General features: G+C 41.3%; 1 protein-coding gene across 1 annotated transcript in view; it reads left to right on the forward strand.

The window, feature by feature from the left end:
* Window positions 1-908: 908 nt before the first annotated feature.
* LOC124470116 (neuroligin-3-like) overlaps window positions 909-21,147 on the forward strand; it is a 241,297-nt gene continuing 221,058 nt past the window's right edge. Inside the window, exon 1 of the mRNA XM_047023866.1 lies at window positions 909-1,146. The gene's annotated coding sequence lies outside the window, so the exon portion shown is untranslated. The remainder of the gene's footprint in view (window positions 1,147-21,147) is intronic.

Here is a 21,147-nt window from a genome sequence, read left to right on the forward strand (position 1 = left end):
TACAAAAACGCATGGCTTAACAACCCACATATGTTTGTTAACAATGTATTTAGAAGTTGATGGTTGTATGGTCATACATTCATAAAATAACTCCCAGCCTATGTCACGTTGAATTCCTACTTCCTATTCATTAAATTTAATCTGGGTGGCGGACGATATGCGACTCGCGATTGGGGGGCCAGTGGGAGGCCCAGCTATTTTTTCAGGGTGGCCGTGGCCCCCTCTGCCCCCCTGACAGCGCTACTGCCCCCCCCCCCCCCCCCCCTCAAAAAATCCTAATGGAAATACTGTGAAGTCTCTCTTGGTTTACCGCTTTTACAACCTCATATCGAAGAGACAGCTATTACAGAGGGCCAACCACAGAGGCACTTGACAGAAATGCTCAAGCAAGTGAATGGCTGTAACCCATGCATGCTGGACCCATGTGGGTATGCGGTTACGTCAGGCAAAGCTATATCCAAATGGACAACAAATGCGAACGGATGCCTGTATGTAAATAAGACATCGCTTTCTGTTGATTTAAAGTAGGCTACAAATGAAAAGAGCACAGTGAATGAAACCTTGAAATTATGTCTTATGGTTTTCGACTTGTAGACTAAAATATATATTTTATTGGAGTTCACAACCCATTCCAATCCGTTGGGGGATTCGAGGGAATCATGCTGTGCAAATCCAACGTGACCCCCGCTTCATTAGCGGAAAACAGAATCATGATGTAAGGCTCTAGTCATCTTTTCTTTAAGAAGTATAAAAAACGCTTCCCCCCGCCTGCTCCTACTTTTCATGTATGATGTGTGGTTACCTAGTAACTCGTCTCCATTGGCGCACCCGAAAAAAAGATCTGAGGTCGCGCAGCGCGCTCTCGTGGAGCTCTTGTGGAGAGACCTCACGAAGAGTGGTGGCTAGAACATCAAACGCGCGGGGACTGAGCACCGAAGGAAAACAGAGGGCAAAAGCACGAACATTTTCAACGGAGAGAGGATGCTGAAGGATCTTTACGTTAAAAGGACATTCAAAAGATCACCTCGACACTAGAGTGCAAGGATAGATGGGAAGAACATGAAGTATTGAGAGAATACATACTCTGTGCCAGTCTTTAATGTTTAAGAAAATAACAGGAATGGGGGAATTGGCTCGTCAAGGCAGGTGAGTCACAGCAATACTCACGCTGGTCTGTAAAAACTGTTTTCTTTAGGATGTGTTTTTTTATTTATTATTGGATGTTTTTATAGCTGTCCGGTGACTTGTTCGATTTTTACTAAATTAGGTTACAATAGTTAGAAGGACACCACACTTCAATCAGCCGCATATCATGATTGCATGCATGTTGGGTTTTATTTTTGATGCCGTGCATGAAGCCGGTGCAGATTTTAGGTATATGTTGGTAATTTTGCGAGTCTCATTTAAAAACGGGCACGAAGGTTTATGTAATTTTGTTTGAAACTTTAAAGTATTATGTTACGTGTTACATTTACGCAGTAATGAAAGGAGAACGTGATATGATTCCAATACCGGGCTGTTACAGCTTGTGATGAAACACTTGTTACTTAAGTAGCCTACAACGGATCGTGCGTTACAATGTATCCATTCCTGTGGTTTAGGGGTTATTGCGCGGATCTAAATGTCCACAGAGCGCACACAACCCATGTCGTAAAAAAAACCTAGGCCTGTTCGAATGTTATCTGTTTCTGAGCGAGTTTGAGGAGATGGTAACCAATCATCTCCTTCCAGCGACAAATGTGGTTGCAAGTTTTTTTTATTTTTATGTATCGGGTGTTTTCTTTTGCGTTTCTAGTCAAGACAGGCAAAAGGCGACATTATCCTGCCTTTTGGAGATTTTTTTTACAAACAAGAAATGTTTATAAAAAAAAGTAATTATACAATTATAAAAGGCATAATTGATCAACATCCTTCTGTGGAAGCTTTCCTTAAGTTAACTGTAATATCAGGTATGAAAGCTTATTACCGCTATCTATGGAAGTCATTGTTATATCGTAGTTATTATAGACTTTGAGCTATAACCGTACAGGCACAATATTGCTCCAACTAGCTTTTATTCCTAATTGACAAGGTTGTCTCGCCCACCTTAAAACATTAATGTTGTTAAGATAACATTTTGCTATCTTAGTGGCTCAATCCAGGCTATAAATGCTCACAGTGTTAATATGGTATTGCTTGATCTAGTTGACGGACTTGACGGAATATACGGATTTATGTCGTAAGGTAGGCCAGCCATAGTGTTATGACTTGAACAGTTATTGGAGAAAAGTTATGGGCAAGATAAAATCTAGTTTTTATGCATTCTTGTTCTGTCCTGCTTCATCTCACTCCTCTCAAATCTCCAAGAGCAGCTTCCTAGATAAATGGGCCCATTGTAGTGGTTGGTTGAAGGAATAATTAAGTGTGTGAGAGTTGAATCAAAGAGAAAATGTAGTGCAAGAGTTGTCATGGTGACACCTGAATAAGCAATGTTTTGCTTGCCCTAAAGCCGACAATAGGCTATAGGCTAAGATGCTAAGATATTTGCAATTCCTTTTTGTAGTCAAGTTCACCTTTGTAACATGATGTTTAGTCTTGCCAAGGGGGATGCACAGTTTGCCCTGACAAGGCCTGTAAAAAACGACAACCAGTTTCATCCTGATCTCACTTGCTTTCAGATTTGAATTCTGTGGAATTTTACTGTGATCAGTTGCATTTAGGTTGATCTCCATTGCCAATGTGTATTGTGTCCATTTAGATGTTAAGTGTGCTGGTAGTATTATGTGGTGGATTATGCATGCTACCGCTTCACTCTGTCCCCCTTTCTATTTGTATTCCAGCCTCGTAAACCTTTTTTTTTTTACGTCCCTGCAGTTTCAAATCCGATTCCCCTCTCTTTGAAAATACAGTCCGTTCTTGGCATGTTTAGATCATGATCATGAAAACATTTGATGTCCAAGTGAAAAAGTGCAGAGGAAATCTAAACTGACTCACACCTACGCACACACACAAGCAAACATGTCCACACACTGTCTCTCGCTTGGACACACAAACTTCAGAACAACGTGGGTACTCAAGGTAATCTCAGTGCGCAGCAGAGAACCAGACTAGGGAGGTTGGGAGTCAGGCTTGTGTTGTTTGCAGTGGTGTAACCTCTCAGCTTGGCAGGGCCTCACTCCTGAGAACGTCTGTCAGCGGAAAGGTAATTCTGTTTTTTTCCCGTACATGGATACACCTGGATGAGGACAGTGCTGACTGCCTGTCTCATGTCTTGAGACTCCTGCTGTTCAGCATTTAACAACTCTTACTTTACAAGTAGGCTGCAGCACCCCGCAGGCAGTGGAGAGTAGTGGCCGAGGTGGTGTACTTGCATCACAGAACTTCACGTTGGTATTGCACTCATGTATGATAAAGAGTGCGAACACATGCACTTCTGTGTTTGTGTGTGTGTGGTTGTGTGAGTGCACGTGCAATTTTCATAATGTAACACGAGTTATAGCCGAGAAATACGGAACAAGAGGAAGAGGGGTGAGATGGAGGTGTGTGTTTATAACCCTGCTTATTGCATTTGAGGTGTCGTCAGTGAGCTACATGGCACAGGAACTGCATTTTCCCTGACAGGGTTCCACTGACCTTGTCTGAAAAGATTTCTTATATTTCCAAAAGCAGCCCAGAGACTTAACCCCCCCCCCACACACACACACACACACACACACAGACAGACAGACATGCAAAATGCCCCCCAGGCCAAACCTGCAACCGTTTCTGCTTTTCTTTTCTCCTCTCCTTTTTGCTGACACATTGCTGTAAGATAAACAAAAGGGGAAAGTGGCGATGTGGATGTCATATCTCTGGTCTATAAGCCTATGCAGATGAGAGGCCCGACACCTCCCAGGTACAACCCAACAGATAGAGGGGCTTCCTGAGTGTCGATGCCTGAACAAACTCTAATTTGAAAATGACATGTCCCGAGGTTTGACAACAAAACAGATGTAATATTGAGATAGATGCTTCAGATATCCATGTTCAGATGAAGCGTATGAGTGTGTCACTGCATGGGTGTGTGTGTTGTGCAGATTCAGGAAGGGGAGGGAGACGTACAGGGCATAGAGATAATTCAATCTTTAAGCTATAGCCACTTAAAATGGAAATTATCTGAGAATTCTCTGGATTCTTTAAGTGCTCTTCACAACACTGGCGTGGGGTGCTGACGAGGCAAAAAAAGAACTCACATCTCTTAATGCCAAGTCAAATTGGTGTGTATGGAGGACGATGGAGAGAGAGCATGCTCCTAATCCTGCCAGCCAAAGCCATGGATATAAGGGGTGATTACCGGAGAGAAAGAGAGAGAGAAAGCCTGTCTCCTCTTTAGGGATAAATGATACAGTTTCAGCTGGCTGTCAAATTATGAGCCCGCCTCTTAACGGAACTATTATGTTTCAACACTTCCAGATTTGGTCTATTTTGCATTTAGCTCTTCTAATGGAAAGCCTATGCACAGGCAGGTTTAGTCATTCTTAATGGGAATGTAATTTTGGTAATAGCAGCATTCAGAAGTACGTTTAAGAGATTGAATAATTCAATGACATGATCGTGTATGGTGTGTGCAATATCAAATCCTCGAGACACATAGATAGCCAGTGCCTGTAGTTGTATATGAGAGCACACTGATTATTCTGCATTGTCTGTTGACCGAGAACATATCCCTTGACTACTGGGTGTCTGTGCCAGGGAACAGAGTCTATCTGCTAAACAAGATGCCTCTGGACATCATCACTCTGTCAACCTAACAGATGTCGCTCTATGTGTCTCCTCTTTTTTCTCTGGCAGAAGTTTAAGCTTTGTAAAAAAAAAAAATTGTTTTAATACTGAACACGCACAGCCACACCAAAATCAAAGCGCCAGAGAACAGGGCTTTTGGGTTTAAATCAAGGGCATCCATCGTAGTACGCAGTGGAAAAGATGAAGAGAGGAGCTATTTCTGATTGTTTTCCATTTAAAATAGTAGAGAGCCTTTTAAAAATGCATAGTGTGGAGAGAGTAGTGAAGTAGTAAGAGATGGAGAGAGGGAGCGGTAGAGAGAGAAGAGAGATGTGTTTGTGTGGGAGGAAGTGAACGAGAGGACTGATATAGAGATGGGAGTGTTGTCACAGTGAGGGAGAGAGATAGAGAAGGGAGATGATGAGGAGGACGTCCACTGATGCTTGTAGTTATTTCATAGACACAGTCATATCAGGAGAGATTCCTGCCGTAATTGCCAATAAATCAAAGAGTACAACCACACAGAGGTTCTATGAAAATCTGTTTATTTAAGGCAGTTGGCTTGGGGATTATGGCTTTTTTTTGCCACAAATGTTTGCAAACAGCTGTCAGCTGAGGGAAACACTTGTGACAGGAGGTGAAAGTTGGGACACAGATTACAACGGTACAGTGCACCCGAAAATCACCACCGATTTAACAAAGCTATTTCACAGTTAGTGTTGTTGTGAGGGCCAGTTGCGAGTGGGTACAGAGTCCCTCTGCATTCAAGGTCAGGGAATTAGGGAAAGAGGTGATGGAGCACTATCATTCCTGGAATTAGAACAGATAGCCACAGTGATAAGGCAGAACGAGTATAATTTCATGAACATAGAGCCAAAGAGAGATAGAGTAAGAGTTGGGAGGGAGGGAGGGGTTGAATTCCTGGAATAAAGACAGAGAGGCACAGGGAGGGATGAGGGGTATAATTCCTGGGGTAAATTAGTGCCGATGAGGGCTGAGTGTGTACCTCCAGCCTGCCACAGATCCCCCGGGGCAGCCTCTTTAAGGAGCTTAGTCAGAGGAGTGCCTCACGAAGACATGACATGGAGCTACGCTGAAGTGCCTCCATCAAGCCAACCCTCCTATGTGGGTCACTATCCTTCACAGGCTTAATCCCATTCAGTTGATTCACTCTGCTTTATTAATTCTGGGTTTTTAAGGGGGAATGCTGGTCTGTCGGTTTGTGGTGCCGTATATGACAGGACAGCAATGGGAATAATGGGGACGGAAGGAGTGTGCTAGTGACGCATGTATAGCGTGTGTGTATGTGACTATTGTGATGTGTGTGAGATTGTATTGTGGCTGTGTTGGCACTGCTTATGTGACATATCAGTGTGTGACATCTTTAGTGTGTTTGTGCATGTTGGTGCACTCGAGTGTGCATGTGCTACTTGTGTGTACCATCTGCAGCGTGTGTGTGTCTAACATCTGTTGTGTGTGTATGACATCTGTAGTATGTGTGTGTGAGTGTGTAATATCTGTATTGTGTAAGTGTGTGTGACATCCACAGCTTGTACACCACAGTTGCAAGTCCCAGCTTTGACATTTATCCCCATCCTCATTGGTAAGACTATCCCCATCCCTGTGTAAGACTGATCGAGTGCCTGGAACTCCAGAAGATGCAACGATCCAGGAGGCCACCTCCAGAGTCACTAGGTCACCTACACACGGGGAAAAATTACTTACCACCTCAGATTCACAGGCAGCTTTACCCTCGACTGTGTGAGTATTTATAGTCTGCTTTCTTCTTCTTTTATAGTCTTTTTTTTCATTAGCTTCCCTCCTGACTCGAGTGGTGCTGCTCTGGCTGAAATAGCAATGAACTCATACCCCAGCTGTCTGGTCAGACCAGAGCCCATAAGGTAGTGTGTTGATGTGTGTGGGGTGTGTGTGTGTGTGTGTGTGTGTGTGTGTGTGTGTGTGTGCGTGTAGGGTGTATTTGTGTGCGTGTATGTAGGGTATGTGGGGTGTGTATGTGTGTGGTGTGTGTGTGTGTGTGTGTGTACAGTATGTGAGTGTTGTGTCTCTGTGTGTATATTACTGTATGTGTGGGTTGTGTGTGTGCTGTATGTTCCGGTTGTGTGAGGGCAAGAGAAGGGTGAGAGATAAGACAGTGTTGTCACTGGTGTGTGTTAACCTCATAATACTGACAGATTACAGATTTAAATATTTTAAAATCTCAGAGAGCACATGCTGCTAGTGATGAAGAGAGTGGAAATGACTGCTGGAATGTAAGAGATTAATGGACTCTCCTTTCTCTGTCTCTCCCTCACTCCCTGTCTCTTTGATTCCCGTTTCTCTCTCTCTTTCTCTATATTCGTTGTCTATTTGCTCTCTCATCTCACACGCTACTCACTCTTTCCTTCTAATTTTTTCTCTCCTCTCTCTCTTTCTTTCTCACTCTTTCTCTTTTTTGTCCCTGGTTGCCCATCATACACCCACACAGCCAGAGGCACAAGCAGACACTGGCCTCTAATCATACTCTCTCTCTTTTTCTCTCTATGGCCCTCTCTCCTGCAAGCTCATACACACACACAGACACACAGAAACAGACAAATAACCTCCCTCAGTGTACCCTGTGCAGCACTCATAATGCGTCACACCATCGGGAGATTCTTCACAAGTATGTGTGTTTCTGTGCTTGTGCATGTGTGTATGTGTTTGTGTGCCTGTTTGTGTGTGTGTGAACAATTGTGCACAATCCCTGTCTGTGTTTCATCGTATACCTAACTGTGAGTGTGTCCGTGTGTGTGTGTTTGTGCATCTGTGTGTCTGTGTAAAGGTCACAGAACTGACGTAGTGTTTCAGCATCAGGGTCTCTATTATCTTCCATATTGTACCCAAGCACATCTGGTCCTCTACCAGGTCTATAGTTTAGCCTGTTATTTTCAGCTTCTAGCAGTAGCTTGCTATTTTAGCCTGTTAGTTTAGTCACATCAAAAAGTGTCTTGTACATATATACGTATATTCCTAGTTTGTGCAAGAAACCCAGCATTTAAAGTGTTTTATATGCAAATTATGTACAGACTGCTTTGTGCATGATTTAGCTTACTGCTTAGTCTGCATTTTAAATAGTATTCAACACATATAAATATGTGAAATATACACAGATACAATAGAAAGTATGCACTGTATAACATAAATAAGATAAAATAAGATACAACATGCAGTAAATGTATACAACATGTAGTGTACAGTTGTGTACAGTGAACATGTAGTACACTGTACACGGCATGCAGGAGGACAAGGCTTTGTTTGTATGGGATTTACTTGTTTTTTATCACCTTGTATGAACAGCCAGCTCCCTCTGTCTCTTTCTCCCTGTGCTGTAGTTTTGTTGAGGGTTTCTGTGCATCTGTCTTAGGTTGCGGTTATTTTGATGCTAGGATCTAGGCCCACTCTCTTAACTTTCTATTTTTAGCCTGTCAGTTTGGCAAAGCTGCCCGATATAGCCTTTGAGGATGCAGAGATTCCTCCACTGAGCACAGAGCCCATCTGTGCCCGCATGGTAGTGCTCCCCAAAGGAGTCCATCCTCCACAATTAGAGCTCTGCTCCACCAATATCTCCACGCCACTACTTGGCCTGTTTAAGAACAGGGTCTGGGAAATTGACCAGATATCAATCTGACAAATTTACTAAGAAAGGAAATTAAAAAGTGAGATGTCTTTTTTTGCTGACATTGATCCTGTTTTTAGAGGACAAATCCTTCTATCCTGGCTCTAATGAAGGCTGATTCAGATCTTTACTGCATCAATTGTGTGTTAGTTAAAGCTTAATGAAATTAGAATGACGTTTCTTACATAATTGGGCATTTCACATTAGCCATTTGAGTTGACCGGTACTTAAATATATGCTGAACATTTGGAGACATGTGCCCAGAGAAACGGTGACATTCTTGTGAGCATCACAGTGTGATTGGTGTCTCTGCATCCTAATCCTCCTGCCGTGATCTTCCGTCTGTGACTCACCGCTGGCTGTTATGTTTCTCCTCGTCCAAATTCACCTGGAGATGTGGGTCAATACCAAAATAGCCTGGTGGAGTACACACCCTCTCTCCCAAGATGGCCACTCTGATAAATGTCCGGTTGTAGGTCAGCTCGCCAGTGGCAGGAGACTAGGAGGAGTAAGAAGAGAATAGAAGGAAAGAAACTGAAATAATGGGGAAGGGGAGGAGAGGAAATGGGTACCTGCTGACATCAGGAAATGTGTTGCACACACCAGGTATTTGTATCTAAATAATCTCTGACTATTAACTTATTTTGAGTCCCACACAGTTGTCAATTATGGGTTTTGGTGTGCAGAGTGTGTGTATGTTTGTTTGTGTTGTGTGTGTGTTTGGAGCTTTCTTATGTGAAGTGATGGATCAGAGGGCATCTTTAATTGAACGGAGTGATGAATACAGTATCTAATGGGGACAAGTTGGTGGATAGTTTATGGAGATTATGTGGGTGGACACATGTCAATGTCAGTGAGGTGCCACAGGCGTCATTCTGGCACTTTTATGATCCCATAAGTAGATGGGAGGGATTTCATCCCCCCCCACACACACTCCCTAAAAAAGCCTAACTTCTGCACACCCGAACCCATAATCACTCACTATGACAACTCTGTGGGACTCAGAATAAGTGAGAAGTTAGAGTGCAGAGCATTTCCTGTCCTCCATGATTGCCTGTTCAGAGCATGTGCTCAAGAAAAGAGGGTACTCATTTAATTTTAACAATGGGGAAGAGAGGGAGAAGAGAGGAGGGAGGACAGGAGAGGGAGGAGAGGAGAAGGAAGAGAGGGAGTAGGGGGCAGGTTGGGGGAGGAGAGGCAGGCCTATACACCCACAGGACACCCTCTCAGTGTCATTCGGAGATGTTCTGTCTGGTTGAGGAACAACCTGGTGGTTGACATAATAGAGGTGGGGACAGCTCAGTGTCCGGGCTGGAGAGTAAAATTATGCCTTTGGATATGAACTTGGATATGAAGAGAGAGAGAGAGAGAGAGAGAGAGAGAGAGAGAGAGAGAGAGAGAGAGAGAGTGGGTGGAAGCCCGAGAGATGGAGAGAAAGGATCAAAGAGGATAAGTGTCTGGACGAAAGGAAGAGTTGAGATTGAAAAAGAAACGAGGAAAATGTTAAAGTTGGATAAACATAAGCCACGATAAATCCTCTGACAAGCAAGCTCTGGGCCCTAAAAAGAGGTCTAACAGGAACCTTGCAAGATAGCTTGACTCATGCTGTGGACAAACACATTCTACTTTTCTTATCTAATTTCAATGTTTGTTTGTTTTTTACAGAAGTTCAAGATAAAAGAACTTCTGTAAGTTCTGTTAGATTTCCATAAAATTGTTTGCAACCTGTCTCCCGTGCATTTTTTGCTGGTTTCTTTCCAGTTTTATTTGAATTCAGCACCTGTAGTCCAAAATGACTACATGATTTAATGTTTTTGACAACCCCAAAATCAATGGCATTCTCATCTACTATTCTCTTTGGTCCATGGCTCTTTCAAGCTCTTTCTGATTTCGGCACAGTAAAATAAAACACGCCTGTAGGATGGAATTTTTAGGAAGCTATTTCACTGCTGCCTGGACCCTGTACTCTCTGAAAACACCATGCTGATGGAGTACTTTATTTGTGACAGATAACAGATTTCAACATGAAGAGATTTAGTCATTTTAATTTTGGATAATTAGTTATGTGCGATTCTGGTATTTTCACTGCTAGACATACAAAGTTCTGCAGGTTCTAGCTGGTCCTCTTTCTATTTTGCTCTATCTCTCTCTTTTTTCCCTCTATCTTTATTTCTCTCTCTCTCCTTGCCCTTCTCCCCCAGGTAAGACTCTCCTCTGGGCTACATCTTAATGATAGTTCTCTGATGTTTTAACTGAGCCGAGATCACCACTATGTAAAGTAACTCAGAGTTGACCTAATAAAGCATATCTCTGTCTTTGTTCCCTGCTGGGCCCTCTGTAGCTGAACATGGTGGAGCGTGAATGGTAAAGCCTTATCACAAAAGATGTAGAAGATGTGACATATTTCCTTAGGGACGGCTGTGCTTTGTGTCTCTGTGGCCCACTTTTCTCTTCATGTTAATGCTCTGCGGCACAGCAACAAAACCGATAAACAAAATTGATAAAACAGCTGGGACTCATGCAAAGTTCTGTCCAATCAAATCCATCAGCAGAGGTTTCATGCTCTGTAAAAACGTATTTTATTTCTTTCATTACATTAAATTGTTCAAAGCAGAGTGAAAGCACCTGTCAAACAGGGTTAAAATGCTAAGCGCTGGTGGTGTATAGTCTGGGACCCACCCTCACCTTCGCTGCTAGCCTACAAACAATACTCAGACAAGGCTTCAATATGTCTGTGCTACATCTAGGCAGGTGAGACGTGCTAATAAAAGGGAGTATTGATGTGCTGTATGGCCACCATGGATGAAAACATGTCCTTTCAAAGACAGAGGCCGAAGGACAGAAACATGGTCACATGAGCCAAGCTAGATACTGCAAGTTCAGACAAGCGAAGCAATTACAAAACAGACTGTCTCATGTATTTGCTGTATTTGTCACCCATCTGATGGCCGTGGCAAAGGAAGTGGAGTGGAGAAGAGGAGAGAAAAAGGAAAGGAAGGGAGGGAAGAAGAGGTGAGAGGAGATAAAAGACATAAGAGAAAAGATGGCGGAAGAAAAGAGGAGGGATTCTCAACTGGTGGATTCTCATCCTGGGCTGGCATCCTAGCCTCCACAGAAGATGCATTACTGGAAACAGAATAGAGAAGGTGGACGTTCTATCAGATAAACAGCATTAGTAGATGTAATCAGACCGCAGAATGGGTGAAGTGCACCTCTATCGATTCAAGGTTGTGCAATTCAAGGTCCTCTTGTTTATGTTAATGTTCGGTGAGCAGTATGGAGTCAGTTGCCATATTCTGTCTGGTTGGTAGCCAGTCGTTTTATGTATGCATGTGTTCTCTAGTTCCTTATCAATGACAGGCTTCCCTACCAGCCAATTGGATGCTACGAAAGTGACAAACAAGCCCTGGTCTTTGATGAGCAGAGCTCCCCTCCAGAGACTTGTCAATCTGGTTTATAGTCAGTTTAGAAACAACAATAAAAAGTCCTTTCCTATCATTTCTTCTGAAACACATGTAATATCTGCTCACACACACACACATGCACACACAGCACACACACACAGAAATTCATACAGAAAATTCCCTTAAGAAACCCTTGATCAGCAGAAAACGGCATCAGTAATTTTAGGTGCTTGATGGTATGAAAGTGAGGTTATGCTTCTCAGAAAAGGTTTGGTAGCCGAGTACAATGTTTGCTTTTATATAAAATAAATGTCATTGTTGCTTTGCTGAGCTGCTTAGAAAAGAAAATTCATCTCAATTCATCTCAGCACTTTTTCTCACTGAGCTCGTAAAACATTCGGCATGACACACACACACACCACAGGGCTCTGTTTGTGCTAGCCTGTGTTTCTGTGCACTGTGGGGATAAATAATAGTAGCTATGTGACATGCTAGTTGACATTGATGGTTTCTGTGTGTTTATGTGTGTGTTTGTGTATGTGCTTGTGTATGTGGAGTCTATTCAGAGCTCTAAGGCACAAGATGCTCACAGATATTTTGTCTTTGATTGTTGTTCTAGCTGTGCACATAAGAGCATTCAGATTCTAACTACCACAATACAATAACAACAACCATAACCACAATACAACAATATTCACATTAACAACAATAATAATCACACTAACAACAACAATAACCCCAATCACCACAACCTTAATCACAATAACAAAAACAACAACCGGGCCATTTTGACAAGAAGAACTTTCTCCAAAAGCCTTTTGAGAATACTTTTTGTTTCCCAATGGCATTTTTTACTTGTGTAATAGTTTTAGTTCAAATTGTGACGAAGTGGGTGAGAACACGCCTGTACTCACCACTTGTCACGTCAAGCCCATGAGGTCTTGAGTATTTGGTTTCAGTTAATGTCAAACAGACACAATTTTGATTAGTAAAGATACCTTTTATTTATGTTGCAGGATCCAGACTGAGCAAATGTTTGTTGCATTTCTGCACACTCATGGTTCTGTGTTTAGATCCACCATTCAGGACTGGTTTGGGAGTATGGAAGCAAATCGTGACAAAAATTTTAATGAAAATGCATTTCCAGAAATGCTTTTTCATTTTAAGAATGTGATCAGCAGCAATCAGCAGAGTGACGTCAGTAGCTGCTCTTCTTCAGCTCCCTGCTGACTGAGCTACCCATCTTGTTCGGTAGGGGGCGGTGGCCTACGCCGAACAGCTCCGCTATTTCCTTTATTTTTAAACCATTTAATAAATTGCTTTCAATGGACTTGAACGGAATATTGATGGTTGGTTGTTTGAGGCTCCACAGGCTCAAACTATGGCAACCTCATTAATGTGTAAATCTGTGACGGCAGAGTATGCAGCCAAGCTTTCTATGACTTGTTCTACTCGGGCACGGTACTCAGATATATTATTAGATTCTACCTGCTCAGCTAATTTTAACAGTGTTTGCACAATTTGAGGGAGCGCCAAGATCTGTGATGCGTCTCGCCGTTCAGTAGGTAAGTCAGATTTTGCAGGTTACTTTTTAACAGCCAATCAGCGAACAGAGGGAGTGGCTGAGAACGATGACGTTGATGTTGTGCACTAGTTTGTGTTGAAGTTCCGTAATGGCGGCGGAGAAAGAAGCCATTCAGTCCGTTGTGGCAACGTTGCCCAATATCCAACAGCTAAAGCCGGAGCAAGAACAAGTTATGCTGAGTTTTGTTGGTGGCCATGATGTTGTGGCCCTCCTCCCCACGGGGTTCGGGAAAAGTTTGATTTTCCAGCTACGGCAACTAGCTCTGTTACAGTAGTGGTGAAAGAATTGGCTAAGGCGAATGCTAGCAGATCAGAGTGGCTCTTGGCAAATCCAATAGTTTTAAACTTCAACAGAGTACCCGCCTACAAGGAAGTCAACGCTTGTCAATGGAGCGAGGCCAGACTCTCTGTACAAATGAAATGTACATGAGTCTGGTTAGGACCAGGCTAGTACTTTGCGGGCAGACCACGAAAACAAAAAAGCAATGTCCACTCTGTTTTCTTTTTGATTATGGCATAACATGTGCGGTCTTGAAGAAGAAAATGCAAATGCAAATAGGATGATTGATTACAAATTATATTTATGAGTCCAATAATGCAGCCACATTCTTGAAATTAAAAAGCATTTCTGGAAATGCATTTCAATTTTCAAATTTTAAATTTCAAATTGAATTTTGGTATCTATTTAAATCTCAAATGTGTATTAATTTTTCATTTTAATTAAGTGAAAGATTGAGCACTCTTGAAGAAGAAAATTAAAATGCAAATAGGATGAATGATTACTAATTTCATTTGTGAGTCAAATAATGCAGCCACATTCTTAAAATGAAAAAGCATTTCTGGAAATGCATTTACATTTTGGTCACGATTTGCTTCCATATGGTGGATTGTATTTTCCATGTTTTACCTCTCGGGCTGCTTCAGAATAGGGTGCACGCGCAATTAGCTTGACTACTTAAATCTGACTTGAATTAGTAGGACTGCGTGAGCTGAAATTGGTCTTTATGGAACCGCTTTAGCCCCGCTTGACTTGTTAAGTCCAACTTATTTGAGCGGCCTTTATGGAACAGGCCCCAGGTAACTTTGTTTGAGTTATTATGATTTAATTCTGTCAATAATTATGGTTTATTTTGCTTATGTTACTTTTGGTTCTTGGAGTGAAGAACATATTTATTAAATCCTCACTTTTTGCTCCCGAGTCTGCCGAGTCTGCTTGCCCACCACCTTCCTGGACGTTTGAGCTACTTCACATGAACAAAAAAATGTTTGGTGCACAAGGGTTTTTTCAAATTGCTGACACAGAAGTACATGCAACAGTAGGTAGCAGTGTTGTGGACGTTTACCTATAGGGTAACACTTTATTTGAAGGGGTGTGAATAAGAGTGACATGACACTGTCATGGCACTGTCATAACCATGACATGACACATGAAAGGATACTTATGAATGTTTATGAATGTTGTCATTAGGTGTCATTCGGTGAATTATGTCATTTCTTATGCAAGGTTGACATTTTTTGTGATGTCTTTGTTATGACAACTTGACATTAGCTGAGACAACATCATCTAGCAATGTCGTTGTCATGACAACTTGACATAAGCTGAGACAAAATCACCCGGCAATGTCTTTGTCATGACAACTTGACATTAACTGAGACAAAATAACCTGTCACTGTCTTTGTTATGACATCTTGACATTAACTGACACAAAATAACCTCTCATAAACTAAATAGAAGGCCTGATTATCAAACTTGAAGAATATATTTAGCTTTATGTGAGGTTGTCTTGCTGTAGCCTGTCCAGTGCACCTGTTGTCACTTTCATTTGCATCAAAACAGGTGATATTGATTCATAATTGCTTATGCTTCCTAACCGAACTGATTGATATCCCTGAAGTTTAAATGACAGTGTAATATTGTGGTGATTATGTGTTCCATACATTTTCAGAGCAGTGTATTTAGCTTTATGTATTAGTATTAAATACTACTGTCATATGTGGTTGGTGGATGATGGCTATCATGAGACCATTATAATTGTGTCATGAATATTTTCCTTGACTCAAGTACAGTGGTAACATTTTCACTTGTCATAATGATTTTATTAAGCATTATTACACTGTCAAATACTTGTATAACAGTGTCAGGAATATTTTCCTTGACCTCAAGTACAGTGGTAACATTTTCACTTGTCATTAAGATATCATTAAGTGTTATTACACTGTCAAATGCTTGTATAGCAGTGTCATGAATATTTTCCTTGACCTCAAGTACAGTAGTAACATGTTCACTTGTCATAAAGATATCATTAAGTTTTATTGCACTGTCAAAAAAAATATACACGTTAACTTCTTACTCAAACAGAGGGTTCCAACATATTTTATCTGCAGGTACATTTTATACAAAAATAAATAAATACAAATCCAGCCATAACAGAAGATAGTTAAGTAATGGGCAACTTTAGGGTAATAAACCATGTGATTAGCAGAAAGTCCTTGTGGTTTTTCAGCTCCCAGTTGGCCTCCTCCAGGTATTTAACACAGTCCTCAAGGTGTTCAAACTTTTGTCGATCCATATTGGTTTGTTGTCATCCTCCCACCATGTGTGCGTTTGGTGAAACGAGTTTCCATCTAGCTAGCAAGAGTTGTACAAAGTAAAGAACACAAGCACCATGTAATGTCAGCTCCATTAGTAAACTCACACAGTTCCTCAGGTAACTTTGGCTAATCTAGCTAGCTGTTTAAAATGCGCTCGCTAGAAGAAGAACAAATTATGCTAGCGTTACTGTACTAGTATGATAAGGCCTATGGAGTTGGCTTAGCTAGCGAGCTAACACAAGCTAACTTTACTTCGAACAAGAACGATCTATGTTAATGGTACGGTAAATTCCCGAAGAGAATCCAAGTATTATGTTTGCCTTACCTCAAATAGCTCTAACATTTTTGGCAACCTTGTGCATTTATATTGTCTATTTAAATCAGTCTGGAACTGATTTACTGTCTAAACAGTCTGCTCTGTCGTCGTTGCCAACGACTCGACGTTGGTCAAGTAAAGAGTAGTGATGTGTCGTTCGTGAACGATTCGTTCATTTTGAACGAATCCTTATAAGGACCCGGGAGTAACGAGTCCTCTCAACGAGTGATTCGTTCATTTCCCGACTAGGTCTTTCTACGAGTCTTTGGATCATTTTTCACGTGACCTGCATAGGCTCTGTAGCTAGAGGAAACTAACGATTCGTTCCTTTCCCGACTCGGTCTTTCTACGAGTCTTTGGATCATTTTTCACGTGACCTGTATAGGCTGTAGCAAGAGGAAACGAACGATTCGTTCCTTTCCCGACTCGGTCTTTCTACGAGTCTTTGGATCATTTTTCACGTGACCTGCATAGGCTCTGTAGCTAGAGGAAACGAATGATTAGTTCCTTCCCCGACTCGGTCTTTCTACGAGTCTTTGGATCCTTTTTTCACGTGACCCGCATTGTATTTTTTAGTAGAGGAAACAGTTTCCTTATTCCCTTTCGCGTGGCCGCTGTTTTAGTAAGACGTGAATGAATGATATTCGCTCAAGTCATCATACTGACTGGTTTTGTTATTTTCACTTTACATTTACACTTACAGTTTAGTGCAGTGTAATTGTTTGACGTGATAATTAAATGCTAGTGTGATAATACATGACCAAATCATACAAACTCATGATACATTATTTTAATGCAGGAATTTATTTTGAAATAGTATTTGCTGGTGCACATGTCATGCACTAACCTACAGTTGACGTATAGGGGCTATACGTCCTTTGCAGTGGACGTATAGCCCCCAACCCCCATATAGCCCCCAACCCCCCCCAAAAGCGTATGTGTTGATCTGGAGTCAGGTAGAATTTGGGTATAAATAACTTATTTCATTAAAAATCTGGATTTGTATTTAAATATGTTTACCCGAACAAGCGGACAAAAAATTCAACCCTCGGCAACACTTCAAAATTAGCCCAATTCCGCGGGGAAGCTGGGGACCTGGCAACGCTGAATGACGTACTTTCCTGTCTAACGGATAACTATTTTTTGGGCGCGACATTCAAGGAAATCAAGATCAGAAACAGGTTGTTTTTGGATTAGAAACTAGGCAATTACTGTTGCAATGGCAGGATTATTCCGATCACTTAAAAAAAACATGAGGAATTCTGATACTAAAAGGAACAAAAGAAGAATAGTTAGATGGATGCAGAAATTGGGTGTACTGAAGAGTAGGATGAGCAAAATGTAAGCATGCATTTGGTGAAATTCGATTGATGGGTTGCGGTGGTAAATTAAGCATGAACTTGTCTCTATAGCTTGCTAGATGTAAGGGTACTGTACCTATTGTAATAATACGTTTTATTATTATTTGTATTAACGCTGCCCCTAAACTACTTGTGTAACTCAAAAGGTCCTTTGGTAAGAATTGCTAGAATTTATTATAGAGCCTGAAAGTTTGAAATTGGCATTAGGCTAGGCCTACTAACCCATGTGGACAATAACCACAATATGTTCTAATCTAGCTAATATGATATTCGCTATTTGTATATAGGTGCGTTGGAGTTTGCCAAACTAAAACAACAAACCGAGACGGATTGACAAAAGATTGAACACCTCGAGGACTGTGTTAGCTAAATACCTGGAGGAGCTGAAAAACGACAAGGACTTTCAGCTAATCACATGGTTTCTTAACCTAAAGTTGCCCATTACTTAACTATCTTCTATGTTATGTCTGGATGTATTTTTAAACAAAATGTACCTGCAGATAAAATATGTTGGAACCCTATGTTTGAGTAAGAAGTTAACATGTATATTTTTTACAGTGTAATAACACTTAATGATATATTTATGACAAGTGAAAATGTTACCACTGTACTTGAAGTCAAGGAACATGTTAATGACCTGTTATAAAAGCATTTGACAGTGTTATAGCACTTAATGGCATCTTTATGACAATTCCAAATTGTAACACTGTTGAGGTCAAAGAAAATGTTCATGACATAGGTATAGAACCATTTGACAGTGTACTAACACTTAATGATATCTTTGTGACAAGTGAAAATGTTACCAGTGTACTTGAGTCAAGGAAAATATTCATGACACAATTATAATGGTCTCATGATAGCCATCATCCACCAACCACATATGACAGTAGTATTTAATACTAACACATAAAGCTAAATACACTGCTCTGAAAATGTATGGAACACATAATCACCACAATATTACACTGTCATTTAAACTTTAGGGATATCAATAAGTCCAGTTAGGAAGCATATGCAATTATGAATCAATATCACCTGTTTTGGTGCAAATGAAAGTGACAACAGGTGCACTGGAGAGGCTACAGCAAGACAACCTCACATTAAGCTAAATATATTCTTCAAGTTTGATAATCAGGCCTTCCATTTAGTTTATGAGAGGTTATTTTGTGTCAGTTAATGTCAAGATGTCATAACAAAGACAGTGACAGGTTATTTTGTCTCAGTTAATGTCAAGTTGTCATGACAAAGACATTGCCGGGTGATTTTGTCTCAGTCAATGTCAAGTTGTCATGACAAAGACATTGCCAGGTGATTTTGTCTCAGCTAATGTCAAGTTGTCATGACAACGACATTGCTAGGTGATGTTGTCTCAGCTAATGTCAAGTTGTCCTAACCAAGACATCACAAACAATGTCAACCTTGCATAAGAAATGACATAATTCACCGAATGACACCTAATGACAACATTCATAAACATTCATAAGCATCACCGAATGACACCTAATGACAACATTCATAAACATTCATAAGCATCCTTTCATGTGTCATGTCATGGTTATGACAGTGCCATGACAGTGTCATGTCACTCTTATTCACACCCCTTCAAATAAAGTGTTACCAAATATAGTAACTAACTGATGTATTGTTGTATACAATGATGGAATACAACTGTACACATTTCCTTGCATTGCACATATATTATTGCTACCTAGTGCCTACCCAAGGGGTATACACGTTTTTACAAAAATTATAACAATCAAGTACATAGACTAGTTTTACGCTGACAAACAAACAGTATAATAGCCCCACCTGTCATGGTTTAGAGCTGGCTGGTACATCGACAGCTGAAGAAAAAAATCTTATTCTTCTGCCAGTTGTTTGATTGTGCAGGTTTTAATGGGAAGTGACATAGCAAGCCATCTCACAAACATCCAGATGTTGTTATGCTATAAAACTCTGTGGTACACCTACTGAGAGGGAGATACAGACAATCCATTAGCATTTGACAAGTAGAGAGGGTGTGGTTTGTGTGTATGTGTTTTTTTTTCAGTGTTTCTTTACACAAAATGTACGGCCTGCAGTTCGGATTTGGGTTGGACATTTATTGAGGTGAGGGATTGTCTTTGAGAGTGAAAGGAGGAAAAGAAAAGGACAGAGTGTAAGATTAAGGAAAGACAGGTAGAGGGAGTGGGAAATGGACTGAGACACATTGAGAGATGGTGTCGGACAGAGAGGGGGGGCATTAAAGAGAGAGGAGAGATGTTGTGGTAGTTGTGGACTGTACAATCCAGGGACAGGCACCCCAGGTCACAGCTGTTGTTGGTTCTTATGCTGTATGTGGACGTGGCCGACTTCTCTAGCCAAGACAGAGATAGATGGAGTGATAGAGGGAGAGATAGAGTTTGAGGGAAGGGCCAAGGGAGAAAATCAGCTCGGGAGAGGAGACAAAATAAGTAGATAAAGATTGAGGCAGAGGAGAGGTTAGGAGAGAAGAGGAAGGGAGAAAAAGGCAGATCAGCTTGTTGCTGATCTATTGTTTTCTACTACAGTATGTCTATTTGTGTGCTTGTGTGTGTGTAAGTGATTGTCTTGCAGTGACGTAAAGATTGTTTTTAGAGTGTCACTCCTTATCACCATTTCTAAACATCACTTGATAAGCAAGCCCCTTGAACTAACCTCTGACGCACATGCACACCTACACACGAACACACATACAGCTGTACTATCTTCAATGCTTGGGAAGAAACAGAATTTTTTTCATGGAAAATTTTAGGAAAATAGTACAGTTGACTGTACATCATCGCCCTCTTCTGTGCAGTGTGTGAGAGTGGACAGATCTGATGTTTATGGCGTTGGCTAGCTGTGGTGCCGCCAGGTATGGCGCCTGATTGTGACCTTGAGTGACCATGAAGGGCTGCAATGTCTGCCTGTATTAGAGAATGCTACAGTATAGGCCAACTCCTCTCTCACAGTCATTATGCTGTATGTATTTGTGTGTCTGTGTGTGTGTGAATATTGTCTTGGAAGAGACACTTTTAAGTGCTGTGTCTAGGACTCAGGACTCAGGCGCAATAATACCAGGGCTTCCTCTCCTTTTGTCTACTCTTCTTTTCTCTCCTCTCCTTTCCCCTCCTCTTAGACTTAATCCGTATCATTAGATCAATGTTGAATGATCAGTGTAAGAGCCTGTTGAAGGGATGCCTAGTCATATTATGTTTGTTTCCAGCTGTATGCACACTCTTTTGGGTTTGAGTGACAAATATGTAAGCCTTTTCTCCATGTCGCATTCCCTGTAAAGCTAGCTGTTGTGTGCCTCAGCGCGGTGCTGTATTTGATCTGAGAGCAGCTGTGCTATCAGTGTGCCAGATAAGAGTGAGCGGTGCTCGCTGTTGCTTCTATACGCACCAAGAAATATGCTAAATGGATCTTTCTACCGTGAGTCCTCTAAGACACATGCACACACACACACACATGCACACACACAGACCCCCCAAA

This window comes from Hypomesus transpacificus, chromosome 1, assembly GCF_021917145.1.
Source record: "Hypomesus transpacificus isolate Combined female chromosome 1, fHypTra1, whole genome shotgun sequence".
Taxonomy (NCBI): domain Eukaryota; kingdom Metazoa; phylum Chordata; class Actinopteri; order Osmeriformes; family Osmeridae; genus Hypomesus; species Hypomesus transpacificus.